The 15770-nt window shown below is 44.4% G+C and overlaps 2 pseudogenes; one reads left to right on the top strand and one right to left on the bottom strand.

The window, feature by feature from the left end:
- Positions 1-409: 409 nt before the first annotated feature.
- On the bottom strand, positions 410-9450 carry LOC102128247 (MKI67 FHA domain-interacting nucleolar phosphoprotein-like; annotated as a pseudogene).
- Positions 9451-13514: 4064 nt separating this feature from the next.
- Positions 13515-15433, top strand: LOC123575469 (uncharacterized; annotated as a pseudogene).
- Positions 15434-15770: the final 337 nt, after the last annotated feature.

Here is a 15770-nt window from a genome sequence, read left to right as displayed (position 1 = left end):
TGATAGCGCTGGTGTCTCTGAGTCCAGGTATTCCTGAGGCCCAACTGTTCCCTGCCCTGCCTGTGGCTAACTTAATGAACTTCCCTTCTTGCCTAAGCCAACTCGAGTGGATTTTCTGTTACTCACCCCAAAGAGCCCTGACTGCAATGGCAGGGCATGATGGGGCTGGGCTGGCTGGGGCAGAGGACGGTGTGGGTGAAATCAGCTGTGACAGGAAGTGCAGTTATCGAGTGGCCTCCATGAGGTCCTCCTCCAGCCCCGACTGTGAGCAAGGCTGGGCTCATATGCTCAGTAGGTCAGCCTGAGGGATTTGACCAGAGGTGCCATGCTCAGGGCCATCTTTCTGTGGGCCAGACTCTTCAGCATCAAAGGCTTTGCCATCAGAGACAGTTTTAGTTACATCTTGGGTTCACTTGATCAACTGCTCTTCTCCTACTTTCAGGATCTTCAGACTAGACTGCACCAAGTAGGTGTTAGGAAGCCGTAGGCATCCTGACCAGAAGCCCAGACCACAAAAAGGGCTCCTGCCAGCCTGCCCAGGGTTCCAGAGGGTAGGACCGAGGGGTGGTGGGAGGATCCCAGCCTGGGCAGCCATGACATTTACACCCCTCTTGATCTGTCTCCTGGAACTTTCCACCCCTCAAGTTTGTGGGGCACACGTGGGAAAGACAATGAATGCCCATGTCTCCGACTAGTTTCCCCATCAGAAGTGGTCATTGCACCAAGCACCCTCCTCCGTTAAAACTGGACAGACCAAGGGCCACCTTCCTAATGGATGGATCTTCTTGGTCCATCTCATGCTCCCAACAGAGCTCCCTCCCTGGGATGGGAATGTGCCATTCCAGGAGAGCCCTTTTGACCCTGTCTCCAGCCAAAGCCAGTCCCCCTGCCAAGCAGGGCCTAGAGTGACACTGGAGGGTGACAGGCCTCCCCTAGAAATTTCTTGCTGAAAATTGTCAGTTTCCTGCACAAGTACAGCCTGGCGGTTAAATTCAAATTAAACCCAGAAGGAGGTTGCTGCTTCAGTCTCGACTGCTTGAAAATTAGGCTGTGTAGAGCTTTTGTTTGCTGGAAATTGTGTGGTCAGACATTGTGCAGATTGACCCCGTAGCTACAGCAAGTACACACATAGGGCATCAACCAATGCCAAGTGTGCACATGTGAGCACACACACACGCACAGCACAAAATCTAGAAATAAACTACCAGAATTTCAGCTGTTGGCCGGGCGCGGTGGCTCACGCCTGTAATCCCAGCACTTTGGGAGGCCGAGGCGGGTGGATCATGAGGTCAGGAGATCGAGACGTTCTTGGCAAACACGGTGAAACCCCATCTCTACTAACAATACAAAAAATTAGCCAGGCGTGGTGGCGGGTGCCTGTAGTCCCAGCTATTCAGGAGGTGGAGGCAGAAGGATGGCTTGAACCCGGGAGGCAGAGCTTGCAGTGAGCCGAGATTGCCCCACTGCACTCCAGCCTGGGCTACAGAGTGAGACTCTGTCTCAAAAAAAAAAAAAATAATAATAATAATAATAATAAATAATAATTTCAGCTGTTATGGAAGTTTTGTGTCATTTCCCTGAAAAAAATCCACAGATTTTATTTGATGATTTAGTCTTGTTTTTGTTTAGACTTACTTAAGGAAAAGGAGAGCTGAGTGCGGTGGCTCATGCCTGTAATCCCAGCACTTTGGGAGGCTGAGGCAGGAGGATCACTTGAGCCCAGAAGTTCAAGACCAGCCTGAGCAACATGGTGAAACCTCATCTCTGTAAAAAAAAAAAATACAGAAATTAGCCAGATGTGGTAGCGTGTGCCTGTGGTCCCAGCTACCTGGGAGACTGAGGTGGGAGGATCGCTTGAGCCTGGGCGGTGGAGTCTGCAGTGAGCCGAGATCGTGTCACTGTACTCCAGCCTGGGCGACAGAGTGAGATCTCATCTCAAAAAGAAAGAAATAGAGAAAAAGACACAGAAAGAGAAAATGGGAGGGGAGGGGAGGGAAGGGGAGAGGAGGGGAGGGGAGGGAAGGGGAGGGGAGGGGAGGGGAGGGGAGGGGAGGGGAGGGGAGGGGAGGAATGAAATGGGATCCTGCTCTGGTATGGGAAAACTTAAGCGGATACATCTGAGAACTTTGAGCTTCCAGTTTCCACTGAATGCTCTGGGCTAAAAGAAGTAACCCCCTTTCCTTACTAAGAGAAGGGCGGCTGTTCCTTGCCTGGAGACTAGGCAGAGAGCCTCCAACACGGCCTCACAGCAGGATGAGGTGTGTCGTCACTGCTGCCCCACATTGACACCAGGCTATGGTCATTCCTCATCATGGCCCAAGGTCACAAGCACAATCTGCTCTGGGAGGATGATTTTTTTTTCTTTTCTTTTCTTTTCTTTCTTTTTTTTTTTTTTTTTGCCAAAAATGTTTCTGGAGCTGCCTAGCGTGTACTGGCAGAATCTGGGAGAGGCGGTGGAAGAGTGGACATAAGGGTGTTGGACCAGAAGGACACTAAAGGCTGTGTACGAGAGAATACACTGACCTGGACACACTCTCAGGATTGAACGGCTTGGCAAGGACACCTGGGGCTCTAACACACTGCTGGAGTGGCTCCTTGAAATGTAGACATAACAGTCGCCGCAGTGAATTAGGTGGAGAATATACAACTGCATTCATAAAGCATCAAAGAAGCCGGAAAGTACAGGGAAGTCGGAATGTTAGAATGGTTCATTATATGCCAGCAGATTCAAAATCTACCACTTGACTATGTGCCCTGGAGGGCTCACAGGAACTCTCCTCTCTGGGTTAACAAGGAAGGCACTAGTGAGAAGGGCACCTGAATATTTGAGAGACTCAGTGGCACTATCCTTTGTAGGCCAGGATTGATAACAGGAGATGCTGCCATGAGACCAGGCGTCCTGGTGTCAGTGGGAATGGTGGAAGGCCAGCACAGCAGATGCCAGGTGGTGGCACTTCACCATCAACAACAAAGCGGATGCAATTAACTTAATTGGTAGGAACAGTAGAGTGATATCCTGGATGCCTTGACCTCCAGGGATCTGTTGTATTGGCTAAAAACTGATGGCATTCCTGCAAACCACTGCACTCCAGCCCAGGCAACAGAGTTAGACCCTTTCTCAAAAACAAAACAAGAAAAGTGTTGTTATAATGGCACCAAGTGTATACGTAGTTCCTGAAATTCTGAGTTCCATTAATATTATTTGTGTGATTTAAAAAAAAATCCATACTTAAAAGCAACACACCAATAGAGGCAAGCAACCCATGTTTTGCACAAAACAACAATCAATGGTGATAGCACGTGGATCTCCCCTTTCAGAACCCTGAAATTAAGGGCTTTCTGCAGACAAGGTGACTATCAGAATCACATGGAGAAGATCAGAGCCTGGAAGGAAACTTGAGATTTTTTGATATGGGGTCTTGCTCTGTCGCCCAGGCTGGAGTGTAGTGGCGTGATCTCTGATCTCGGCTCACTGCAAAGTCCGCCTCCCGGGTTCACGCCATTCTCCTGCCTCAGCCTCCCGAGCAGCTGGGACTACAGGCGCCTGCCACCATGCCTGGCTAATTTTTTTGTATTTTTAGTAGAGACGGGGTTTCACCGTATTAGCCAGGATGGTCTTGATCTCATGACCTCGTGATCCACCTGCCTCAGCCTCCCAAAGTGTTGGGATTACAGGCGTGAGCCACCGTGCCCGACTGAGAATTTTTTTATTTCAAACTTCTTCATTTTACACAGAGACAAAACTGAAATTCAGAGAGTTCTAGTTTCTCAAGGCACACTACTAGTCAATAAATACACAGAGCCAGAAGCTAGATCTAGCTCAGTGTTCTTTTAAAGCCTTCAAAATTCCCCTCTGCTAGTAAAGCTTACAACCTGACAATAACATAATGTATACACACAAATACAGCTATTTCCAAAATAGATTGGTGGGGGGATGGACGCTGCATTTTTACAACTTATATTTTTAAGAATTGCAAAATATGCCTCCAGTATTCACAATAGGATGTCATTAACCAATCCCCACAGTGGGTTGGACATCTAGGTTGTTTCCAACTATTTGCTTTTATAATTATCCATTATAATGGTGAAAAATTGGAAACGACCTAAATGTCCAACAATACAGGCATTAATTCTCTGTGAAATGAATATCAAATAGCCATAGGAAAGACATTAAATATTCAAAAGTGTTGCTAATTCAGCAAAAATACACCATTTCAGGTCAGATGCAGTGGCTCACACCTGTAATCCCAGCACTTTGGGAGACTGAAGCGGGCAGATCATTTGAGTCCAGGAGTTTGAGACCAGTCTGGCCAACATGGCAAAACCACATTATAAGGTACATGATGTGCTTTGGTCAAGGAGTAGACTGAGGCGGATATCCAGGCCTGGGTGACTCACGAGTTTGGTGGGCAAGTGCACACCTCTGCTTGTAATATAACCTGTTTGTGTAAGTTCATACTTGACTTTATGCCACTATTGTCTGTAAAAGGTATAACTGCCCTGTTGATGCTGTGCATAAGATACATGGCTCTTGGGGGCTTGGCTCGGCTCTACTCCAAATGGCTTGACATATGAGTGCACTGGTGCCCGGAGAAAGAGAGAGAGCCAAAGTTCTCTCTTGCAGATGGACGGGAGGGGACCCAGGACACAGCTGGCCTTGCTCGTTCCCAGAGAGAGAAGAGTTAAGCTGCTGACCCTGAAAGCAAGGGAGAGCCAGCTGCACAGCTGTTGGGGGGGCAGCTGGCCCAGGCAGCTGATACATGGCGAACAGTGTAAGACGAAGCTGATAATAAGAGAGCTAGTGTAAGAAAGCTGTTAATGAGAGCTGCTGCTGAATAGAGCTATCTTTCATCTGCCTATGGCCCCCCGAGTATTCTTTCTGATCACCCACCCACTCCCCTCAGACTTCAGCATGGGCTGGACCTGGATCCTGGGACCTGACACACATCTCTACTAAATGCACAAATTAGCCGGTGTGGTCGCACATGTCTGTAATTCCAGCTACTAGGGTGGCTGAAGCACAGTGATCACTTGAACCCAGGAGGCAGAGGTTGCAGTGAGCCAAGATCGCACCACTGCACTCCAGCCTGGGCAACAGAGTGTGATCCTGTCTCAAAAAAAAGAAAAGAAAAGAAAAGAAAAAAATTAAAGATCATTTGTCCAGTATAAATTCTTTCAAACATATACTCAAGCATAGAAAAGTCTAGAAATGTCATCAATGGTAATTTCAGGGAAGAATTCTAAGGTGACTTTTTTTGGTTATCTACATTTTTTTTTTCTTTTTCTTTTTTGAGATAGGGTCTTGCTATGTCACCCAGGCTGGAGTGCAGTGATGCGATCAGGGCTCACTGCAGCCTCAACCTCCCAGGCTTAAGCGATCCTCCCACCTCAGTCTCCTGAGTAGCTGGGACTACAGGCGCACACCACTATACCTGCCTAATTTCTGTATTCTTGTATTTTTTGCAAAAATGGGGTTTTGCCATGTTGCCCAAGCTGGTCCCAAGTGATCCGCCCACCTTGGCCTCCCAGATTGCTGGGATTACAAGTGTGAGCCATGTGTGCCAGGCCTATGTTTTCTTTTCTGTAATGACCATGACCATGGATTTAATGTACCAACATTTTTCTAACGATAATACTTACAAAGTATACTATGAAAACTGTTCAGAGAAAATGAAGAATACAAATTTGTAAAAATCGTATATAACTAGTTTGTTTTTTTTTTAAAGGCAAGAAAGAAACAAAGTAGATTGTCCAGGAAGATAGTTACTTCCCCTTTGTATTTCTCTGGTGAGTTCATTAGGAACTCTAAAAAGTTCCAGGAGTAGAATCACAGGGTCAAAGTACCCTGGCTTTAACTTCTGGTTCAGAGAATCCTAACAACTTACAATGTCACCAGCAAGGTCTTTGACTACATGAGCAACTCTCTCCTTAAAGCAATTCTCATCTGACATTAGCTGTTCGACTTTCCGCTGACACGTTGACTCCAGGAGGCTCCTTGAGTTCTGTGTGTTCAGCTGGCCTCCGGTGGCCCCATTATTATTTTCTGCCGGGTAAAGGTCAGTCACCTGCACACGGATCTCATCACTCATGATATGCTGCAGCTGGAATCAAACAAAGGCAAGCTGTTAGTGAACACAGAAAACATTTCTCCATTATACAGTCAACGTTCCTTTGACTGATACAACTCAAAAATGATTTTTTTTTTTGGCTGGTGATTTTAGAAAATTAATCACACAAACCACTGTATCATTTTCTTGGAGAATAATCAAGCCAAGATTTTCAACCATATCTATGGTCCATTGTAAAACTTTCATATCTATTTAAAATAAAAACCATAGAGAACTCAGGTTAATGTACTGTTTATTTAAAATTCTAAGGATCTTTAAATAATTTTCCATGGGTCATATTTTTATTGCATTTTAAAATCACTTACAATTTGCTTTCACACATATTCTCTCTCATTTGATCCACACAACTGCCCTGGGAAGCCAGTTGGAGAGAGAGTTGGCGCTTGTTAGGAGACAAATTTACACAATGCATAAGAAAGCTCACAGTGAGCTTGGATGAGAAAGGAAGACTTGGAGAATCATGAGTGCATGACTGTCTATATTCCCAGCCCAACTACAAAATCTGAAATTCATTAGGTATTTAAGAAATAGCTGCTGAATGACTGTCTAGGGGTGCTCAACTGAAGAAGCAGGGTTGGGACCAGCAGTCAAGCTTCCTGACTCCTAGCCCAATACTTTTCCAAACACACCACCTATTTTTCTATATCTGATAGAAAGTATATGCGTAAGTTGTACATAATGTCAACTCACTTTCAATACAGGCCAATCATGATTGACTATCCATAGCTTTTGTGAAAATCTTAGGAAACTAGTGACTAGAAAGTTGAACCTTTCAGAGTTCCCACTCTTATGTCATATGCTATTTCTATTTTGAAATAAAAATCCTTCCAAATGAAACTTTACCCATCAAAATGACAGAGAAGTGAAGAATAGATACAAGAAGAAAGCACAATGTTAATTTCAATATCAATTTATCTATTTTACTTTAAAATTATCTTAACCACCAAGTCATTCTATTTTTAGGAAGATACATTTTTTTTGAAGTGTTACGAACTATGATAACTATTTATTCTTAACTTTAATTCCTAAATAGCAGTATGTATATTAGTAGATAAGTGGACACAGAGCAAGGTCAGTAAGGGTGACTGAGTGTGGCAGAAAGGGCAGTATCTCCAGCAACTGTAGATGGATAAATGATAATGAGTCCAGATAATGGATTCTGATACAACCATTAAAATAATGCTTGTGAGTACTTGATAACATAGGCAAAAGCTTAAGATACAGTGGGGAAAAAATATATGGAAAGCATGACTTCAATCATGCATACAGATGCTTCACTTTATACATTTTTTTTTTTTTTTGAGATGGGGTCTCGCTCTGTCACCCAGGCTGGGGTGCAGTGACATAGTGATCTTGGCTCACTGCAGCCTTGACTTCCTGGGCTCAAGCAGTCCTCCCACCTCAGCCTCCTAAGTAGCTGGAACTACAGGCATGCGCCACCACACCCAGCTAATTTTTTGTATTTTTAGTAGAGATGGGGTTTTGCCATGTTGCTCAGTCTGGTCTGGAACTCCTGAACTCAAGTGATCCACCTGCCTGGGTTTCCTAAAGTGCTGGGATTATAGGCGTGAGCCACCGCCTCTACTTTATGCTTTCTTGTTGAAGTAGACTGTATTACTGATTTTCCACCCACACCCACTTTTTGGATATCTGGTCCCTCCTCAAGTCTTTGGAAAGGGCAGCACTACAAATCCAGGGACAACCAGCGAACCCCCACCCCCACTGCTAGACAGATCAGATTCTCTGTCTTGCTAACTGAAAATTAAACAGAGAGTGTTCGATAGGTATTTTTGCAGAGGAGCATCTGTAAGGAAAGGTCCAGTAACACTGGGACCAGGGGTGCTGCCAGGGCAGGCCAAAGCCTCAGAGATTGGAGAAACCTGGAGCACGTGCTGAATGTCCATCTGCAGAGCAAAGCACAAGTATGGAGCAGAAGTCCAGAGTGAAGGCACGCAGGAGAGAAAAAAACCTCCCAGCCCAGTCCTTCCATGGTGGGGTTATATTTTGAGTTCTGTACTTAGATGTCTGTGAGATTGCCTATTGTGTTCTTAATACAAATCTCTCATAAACCAGCCTAGAACAGGTTAAGATAAATGTAATGACTTGACTTGGCAGGAGTGCAGTGCGGTGATCATGGCTCACTGCAGCCTCAACTTCCTGGGCTCAGGTGATCCTCACACTTCAGCCTCCCAGGTAGCTGGGACTACAGGCATAAGCCACCACACCCAGCTAATTTTTTGTATTTTTTATCATAAAAATATTATCTTTTTCAAAAGAAATATATATAATACATTGAAAAATACTGATTGCTTTTTCTATGACTTTTTTTCTGTGAATGTGTAGGTGTTTGAGTTGCTTGTATTTCTTCTTTTACACAGGATACAGGCTGTTTGAAAACTATTTCCTTATCTTTATCATCATCATTCATTTCAGCCACTTCAGATTTTCATCTCTCCAAAAATGTTGATGTACAAACCGGTGTGGGGCCATGGCTATCCACAGTCTTCTCAGGAGTGTCAGGAGTGCCTAAAACCTTTTGCTTCTTCTAACATAAAACCTGGCCTTTTGTAGACGTCCGACGATTCATTTTTGAAATACTTTCCGTTTTCTGTAAAATCAAAGAAGGAAAATCATAATCAATTCCTTTGTAAGCTAATTTCTTCCCGAGTAATCTTTCTTTTTTTCAAAATCGCTCCTCCATTCGTAGATTTTGTGTTAAGTGCCGATTCTGATTATACTATTTCACTCATGGATATGATGGCTGCTTAAATGGAATATTCCAGTCTTTAAAGAGTTCTTTCTATACTTTTTCAGGTGACATGAAATGACACTCCAAGGGTCTTTCACCAAACAGGTAGTTGTTCATTGTTTCAGCAACTATCTTGGCAACATCCTCAGACTCAAACTCCACAAATGCATAGCCTTTGCTATATCCAGTCCTTTTCTTTCTGGACAGTCTGACCTTCGTAACAGTGCCACACTGGGAGAAATAGGAAAGGATCTGGGTTTCCTTAAGTAGGTTAGGTGGGTGGCGCACATAGACTACTCCAGGAGAAAGTTGTTCTCGTTTTTTTTTTTTGGCCCGGTTACGCGCTTGTGAACCTGCGCCACTTCCTTCTGAAACCTGCAGGTTCAGCAACAGGATTGGCCCAGCCGGGCTGGAAAAAGCCGCCATGCCGAAAGCAGCGAACACCAACTCCAGGCAGCGCTCTAGGAAACTCCCAATTTTTTGTGTTTTTAACAAAAACAGGGTTTCGCCATGTTGCCCAGGCTGGTCTAGAACTCCTGGGCTCACACAATCTGCCTGCCCTGGACTCCCAAAGTGCTGGGATTATAGGCGTGAGCCACTGCACCCAGCCTTGACTTTGAAATATATGTTGTACATCCCAGGCAGCAGTGAACTCAGGAGAACATCAAAGATGAGGAGAATGAGAGAAGAGATACCTCCAATTAAAAGAGTTCAGATGAGATGGTTGAACTTACATTTTAAAAAGTCCCTTCAGGCCAGGCACAGTGGCTCACGCCTGTAGTCATAGCACTTTGGGAGGCAGAAGTGGGTGAACGGCTTGAGCCTAGAAGTTTGAGACCAGCCTGGGTAACATGGCAAAACCCCATCTCTACAAAAACTACAATAAATTAGCCAGGCGCGGTGGCACCTGTGGTCCCAGCTACTCAGGAGGCTGAGGTGGGAGGTCAAGGCTGTAGCGAGCTGAGATCTACCACTCCACTCCAGCCTGGGTGACAGAGTGAGACCTTGTCTTACAAAAAAAAGTCACTGTTTTGGGGTTTTCTGGATGAAAACTTTGTTTCCATAAAAAAAAAAGGTGGAGACAGTATGTATTGCTGATTCAAAATTATAACCAGATGCTTAGAATAAATAATTGTATCTATTGTTTCACAAACCAACCTCAGGATTATTAAAAATTGGTTTTATTGGATTTTTAAGTTGTCCTGATTCATTCAGGTCTGTCACTTCCAAGCCCATGTTTTACTACTTTGTAACCCTATTTGGAAGGAAAAATGCAACTAAAATTATGATCCATCCTGAGATGAAAAGTTTCACACGTATACACCACACATACTCCCCACCACAGTATGATGACACAGTGACCCAACCTTAGGCAAAAGGTACCACTGCCAGCAAATGCATTTTCTTCTTTGTTTCTTCTAAAAGCAGCACATGCATTTAACATTTTATTGAGATTCTCAACAGCTGCCATTTGGTTTATATAGCAAATTGTTTACAAAGTAATCTTTTTCCATTTTTGATATTTTAATGAAAATTATGTCCTTCAGTTTTAAAGCCCCGTCTCTCTCCCAAAGAAAGATTAATAACTAACTACCAAGTAATGATTATGTAGGAAAATAACAAAAGCAAAAACAGCTTTTAAACACTTGTGACATGGGTAAGGGTCCAAATCAAGACCTTCTGGGTCTACTGGAGGTGCTAGGCTGCCTCAGGACACCATCAGCACCTCACCATCCACAACATCCTCAACAGCTGGGAGCCAAGTACAGACCCCCGGGGCTTCCTGTTCCACAAGTTCCACTCTCTTTTTCCTCTCCACCCTTGCTATTGGGCCTCCCCTCCAAATCTGCCTAACAAAGGTAGCAGGATCTTTAATACTGTTTGACTTTGTACATGGAGACAGGATACTCTAGAAAGTTGAGAGATTCCCTGGTCCAGTCTGGAGGAGGAAAAAATAAAAAAAAAAGGAAAGGCCGGGCGTGGTGGCTCACGCCTGTAATCCCAGCACTTTGGGAGGCCGAGGCGGGCGGATCACAAGGTCAGGAGATCGAGACCACGGTGAAACCCCGTCTCTACTAAAAATTACAAAAAATTAGCTGGGCGCGGTTGTGGGTGCCTGTAGTCCCAGCTACTCGGGAGGCTGAGGCAGGAGAATGGCGTGAACCCGGGAGGCGGAGCTTGCAGTGAGCCGAGATCGTGCCACTGCACTCCAGCCTGGGCTGGGCGACAGAGCGAGACTCTCCGTCTCAAAAAAAAAAAAAAAAAAGGAAAAAGTATGCAGTGTATGATGGATGGTTTCACTTTCTTGTCCACTCAGATACATGCTTGTACTTATTAAATGGATGTATCAGATGCTTCAAAATCCTGATGTGTAGTAGCACAAAAGTTCCTTGTAAAAAAGAGGTTGCAAAATAATAAAAATTTCTGCAGCAATTCAGGGTCCTGATGACAAAGCTGGTTCTGATAAGTAGCTATTTTGACATGCACAGCAGCTTCCCCTGTAAGTCCTGTGTTTGGAGGGTTTCATTTAGACCACAGGAAGTTGGAATCTGAGTTTAAAAGGCTCTCTACTGACAAAATGTGATATATCCATCAGTGGATTTCTACTCAATAATGAAAGGAACAAACTACCAAAACATGTTGTGTGTCCTAGAACAACCTCAAAAACATTAGCTAAGTAAAAAAGCCAGACATGAGACCAGATGTTGTATAATTCCATTGATTTGAAATGTCCAAAAAAGGCAAATTTATAGAGACAGAAATGGGCTGATTTACCTTAAAAGGCAGGGATTCAAGCTCTCTAGACTACATGTGATACATACATGAGAAAAAATAGGGAAAAGAAAGGAAATTTAAATATAAATAAATGAAAACAATACTTCTCCCTGATTTTTATTCTTGTGGGAAGTGGCTGTTTTTCCATTGCCTATTTTCTGGCTAGACTCCAAAGTCACATTTCACTTAATTTTTATCCTGCTGATTGAAAGCATTTTAACTTGGTGATTTTAATGTAAACAGGAGCAGGACAGACTGTAATTATCTAGGTCTCGCTCTGTCATCCAGGCTGGAGTGCAGAGACATGATCATAGCTACTGCAGCCTTGAACTCCTGAGCTCAAGCAATTTACCTACCTTAGCCTCCCAAGTACCTATGACTACAGGCGTGTGCCACCACGCCCAGCTAATTTTTAAATTTTTTTGTAGAGATGCGAATTTGCTATGCTGCCCAGGCTGGTCTTAAACTCCTGACTTCAAGTAATCTTCTCACCTTGGCTTGGCGAAGTGCTGGAATTACAGGCATGAACTATTGCTCCCAGCTAAGAGCTCACTTTTGTTTGCTAGTGGTGTTCTTGGTATCCTTTCATGTTTGAGGCTTTGATGCTGGTGCTAAAGTATTACACTCACCATCTGAGGTTTACAGGACTTTTGTTTTAATATTGAACAGATGGAACTGTTTAGTTCTGCATTTTTGCAGGTATACAAAATGTGCCTACCAGGACTCTGCTTTCTATCCATTGAAAGCAAGAAGTAAGACAGTAAAATTTTGCCTGGCTAGAGGCTTTGAAAGAATGGAGTATTCTGGTTTAATTCTATTAACTTGGAAGTAGGAAGATGAAAAGAATTCAAAACTTACATTTCCTGTTGAATGCAATTTGAAAATATAGCCAATGATTCCACTTTTCTTCTCTAGTAAGTTTGGACATTCTGATCTGCTTGCTGTGTTATTTTTATTTTATTTTACTTTTTAAATTTTATTTTATTTTATTTTATTTTATTTTTTGAGATGGAGTTTTGCTCTTGTTGCCCAGGTTGGAGTGCAATGGTGTGATCTTGGCTCACCACAACCTCTGTTTCCCAGGTTCAAGTGATTCTGCAGCCTCAGCCTCCCAAGTAGCTGGGATTACAGGCATGTGCCACCACACCCGGCTAATTTTGAATTTTTAGTGGAGACGGAGTTTCTCCGTGTTGGTCAGGCTGGCCTCAAACTCCTGACCTCAGGTGATCCACCTGCCTCGGCCTCCCAAAGTGTTGGGATTACAGGCGTGAGCTACCGCGCCCAGCCTTGGTGTTTTATTATAGAACTCCTAGTGTGCCTGAGACTTACATTGTGAAGACACTTTTTTAAAACTTGAGATGTAAGAGGATGCAAATGGTATTGTATGAGATCAGACTGGATGAGAACTGATACTTATAAAACTTTTTAGATGAAATCTCTGATTGCCACTTGTTTTCTTATTTAACTCATAAAAATAAAACACATTGGATGCAGGATGGGAGTAGGAAGGAGATTTATGTCTTTTAATTGCATGTCATTGTTTCATATCAAGAGAGAACATATAGTATCCCTGGCTTTGAACCTACAGAAAGAAACACATTTTTCTACCTGCTGTATGCCAGAGGTTCTTCAACACCTGGAGGGATTACTGCAGCACAGATTGCTGAGCCCTACTCCGGAGTTTCTGATTCATCAGGTCTGGGGCGAGGCCTGAGAATTTGCACTTATAAAAAGTTCTCAGGTGCTGTTGGTGCTGCTCGTCCAGAGACTACATCTTTGAGAACCACTCTTGTCTACTAACTGTAAATTGTAGAACTCTAGAGAAAAGCTTAGTTTGGTCTGGGATAAGAAGCACACAGGTTATGGAGCAAATCATGAAAGATTCAACCCTTGATCCCAGCCTACTGTGGAATTCAGGTAACAAGCAATACACAGTGACATAACACAATTCTTGGTCTTCATGATTGCGAATCATAGCCAAGTATCAAGTGAGAAATTCAGTATCATTCGCAAAGCTTAGAGAGGCCAGGTGATTCTCGAAAAATGGACCGTGTATTTGTTTTAAACTGGTAAAGAGCTTTGAGTGCTTATTAAATTGAAAGCTTTGTGTTTTCATTTATTTTTTATTTTATTTTATTTTTTGAGATGGAGTCTTGCTCTGTCACCCAGGCTGGAGTACAGTGGCATGATCTTGGCTCACTGCAACCTATGCCTCCTGGGTTCAAGTAATTCTCCTGCCTCAGCCTCACGAGTGGCTGGGATTACAGGCATCTACCACCATGCCTGGATAGTTTTTGTATTTTTAGTAGAGATGGGGTTTCACCACGTTGGCCAGGCTGGTCTTGAACTACGGACCTCAGGTGATCCACTCCCTTGGCCTCTCAAAGTGCTGGGATTACAGGCATAAGCCACCGCACCAGGCCCAAATGCTTAGTGTTTTTAAAGATAGTAGGCATGTTTCTTGTTTCAAAAATATCTTAACAATAATGTAGGAGAATAAGAGAAACATTTTTCTAAAACAGGGAAATCACTGTGATTATTTTATCTTATTGGAATGTTGAGTAATATAGTCTGCTTTATTAATCATCAAGCATGCTATAGATTTTCCATTTTTATAGGATTTGTATCTCAATTGAGGTAATACTGGTAATTCTTGTACTCCATTTGAAGATGAAAAATATAGGCCAAACTCATTGCATAGAAGCTGGATAATGAAGACAGCTCTGGAGGAACACACAGATACACACACATAGACACATATTTATAAAGTATACACACTTTTTTTTAAGTTTCTTTTTTAAAGTTTTAAAGCTTTTAAAGCAAAAGTCGACCCCCTCCCCTCTCCTGGAGTGGGCAGCCCCTCCCCTCTCCCAGAGTGGGCGGGGTCAGTGGTTGCATGGACAGCTTTCCTTGTGACACCACAGGTCCCTCTGGACATGCTACTGCCTGGCCACACCTCCTTTCACATTCATCTTTCTCATTGACCAATGGGCTTGGATCATTAAGGCCACGCCCCTATTCTGAGTTCTAGTGGTGCCCTGGTTACACCTCCTCTGGCTCAGTTGCACAGCTGCCTGGTAGGTGACGGGAGGTATTTTGTGGTCATTGCTGGGATTTCACTGATGTGGCCCCAACACTGCCTCCCTCCCCACCCCACGATGTTGGAAGAAACTTGACAAAGTAAACAGGCCACAGCCAAGAAAAAGGTAAAACACACCAGGTCGTGGCCCCCCAACCCAGCCACAAATCCCCTCCAATGGCAAAACCACTACCAAGACCATACAACTCCTGAGGCACACCAGGCTTGGCCCCCCAAACCCAGGACCTCTGGGGTTCCCCAACCAAAGTCTTGTCAGTCAGCCCTACCCCTCTGGCAAGCAGCCCAGCCCCTGCCCTCGCCAGTCACCCCAGGGTGACTTTGGGCGGGTGACTCCTGGAGCTCCCTGGTCCATACTCGGCCCTCACCTGCTGCCCCAAGCCTGACCTCCCTGGGTTCTTTGGGCTCACATCTCCAAGGCCCTGGGTCCCCTGCCCAAGCCTCTGCCCTCGTCAGTCACTCTGAGTGACGTTGGGCTGGTGACTCCTAGGGCTTCCTGCTGCAGACTCTGCCTTCTGCTGCCCCAAGCCCAACTTCCCTGGGCTCTTTGGGCTGGCATCTCCAAGGACCTGGGTCCCAGCCCTGCATTCCCCTCCCACATCATGGAGTGGTGACTCAGCCATCATGCTGATGTGTTCTCCTCCTCAGGAGGAATGGAATGTAGTGATGTCACAGTGCCCCTAGGAACTGTCATTACTGCTCCAAGACCAGCCTTTGATCTTAGGACCCAGCATTCTCACCCCATTTCTGGTTCCTCTGGTTGCAGCACAAATTTCCAGCTGGAAGGGGAATGGGGACTATGGGACCTGGGAGCAAGAGTTTTCAGGCTGCCTTACTCCCTTAACATAGACATTGACAGTGTGAAAAGCCTACACTTCCTCCATGAACTCAAAACGTTAACAGTGTCTCTGGGTGGCAACAGGAGAACGGGTTTGGTTTGGTTTTCTCCCAAGCTTCTACTCTCCAGAAAGACTTTACAATTTTTTCTGAGTTTTCCACCTCATATTCTAATTCTCCATGG

The sequence above is a fragment of the Macaca fascicularis genome, chromosome 9, assembly GCF_037993035.2.
Source record: "Macaca fascicularis isolate 582-1 chromosome 9, T2T-MFA8v1.1".
Lineage (NCBI taxonomy): Eukaryota > Metazoa > Chordata > Mammalia > Primates > Cercopithecidae > Macaca > Macaca fascicularis.
This window is presented reverse-complemented; position numbering and strand designations above follow the sequence as displayed.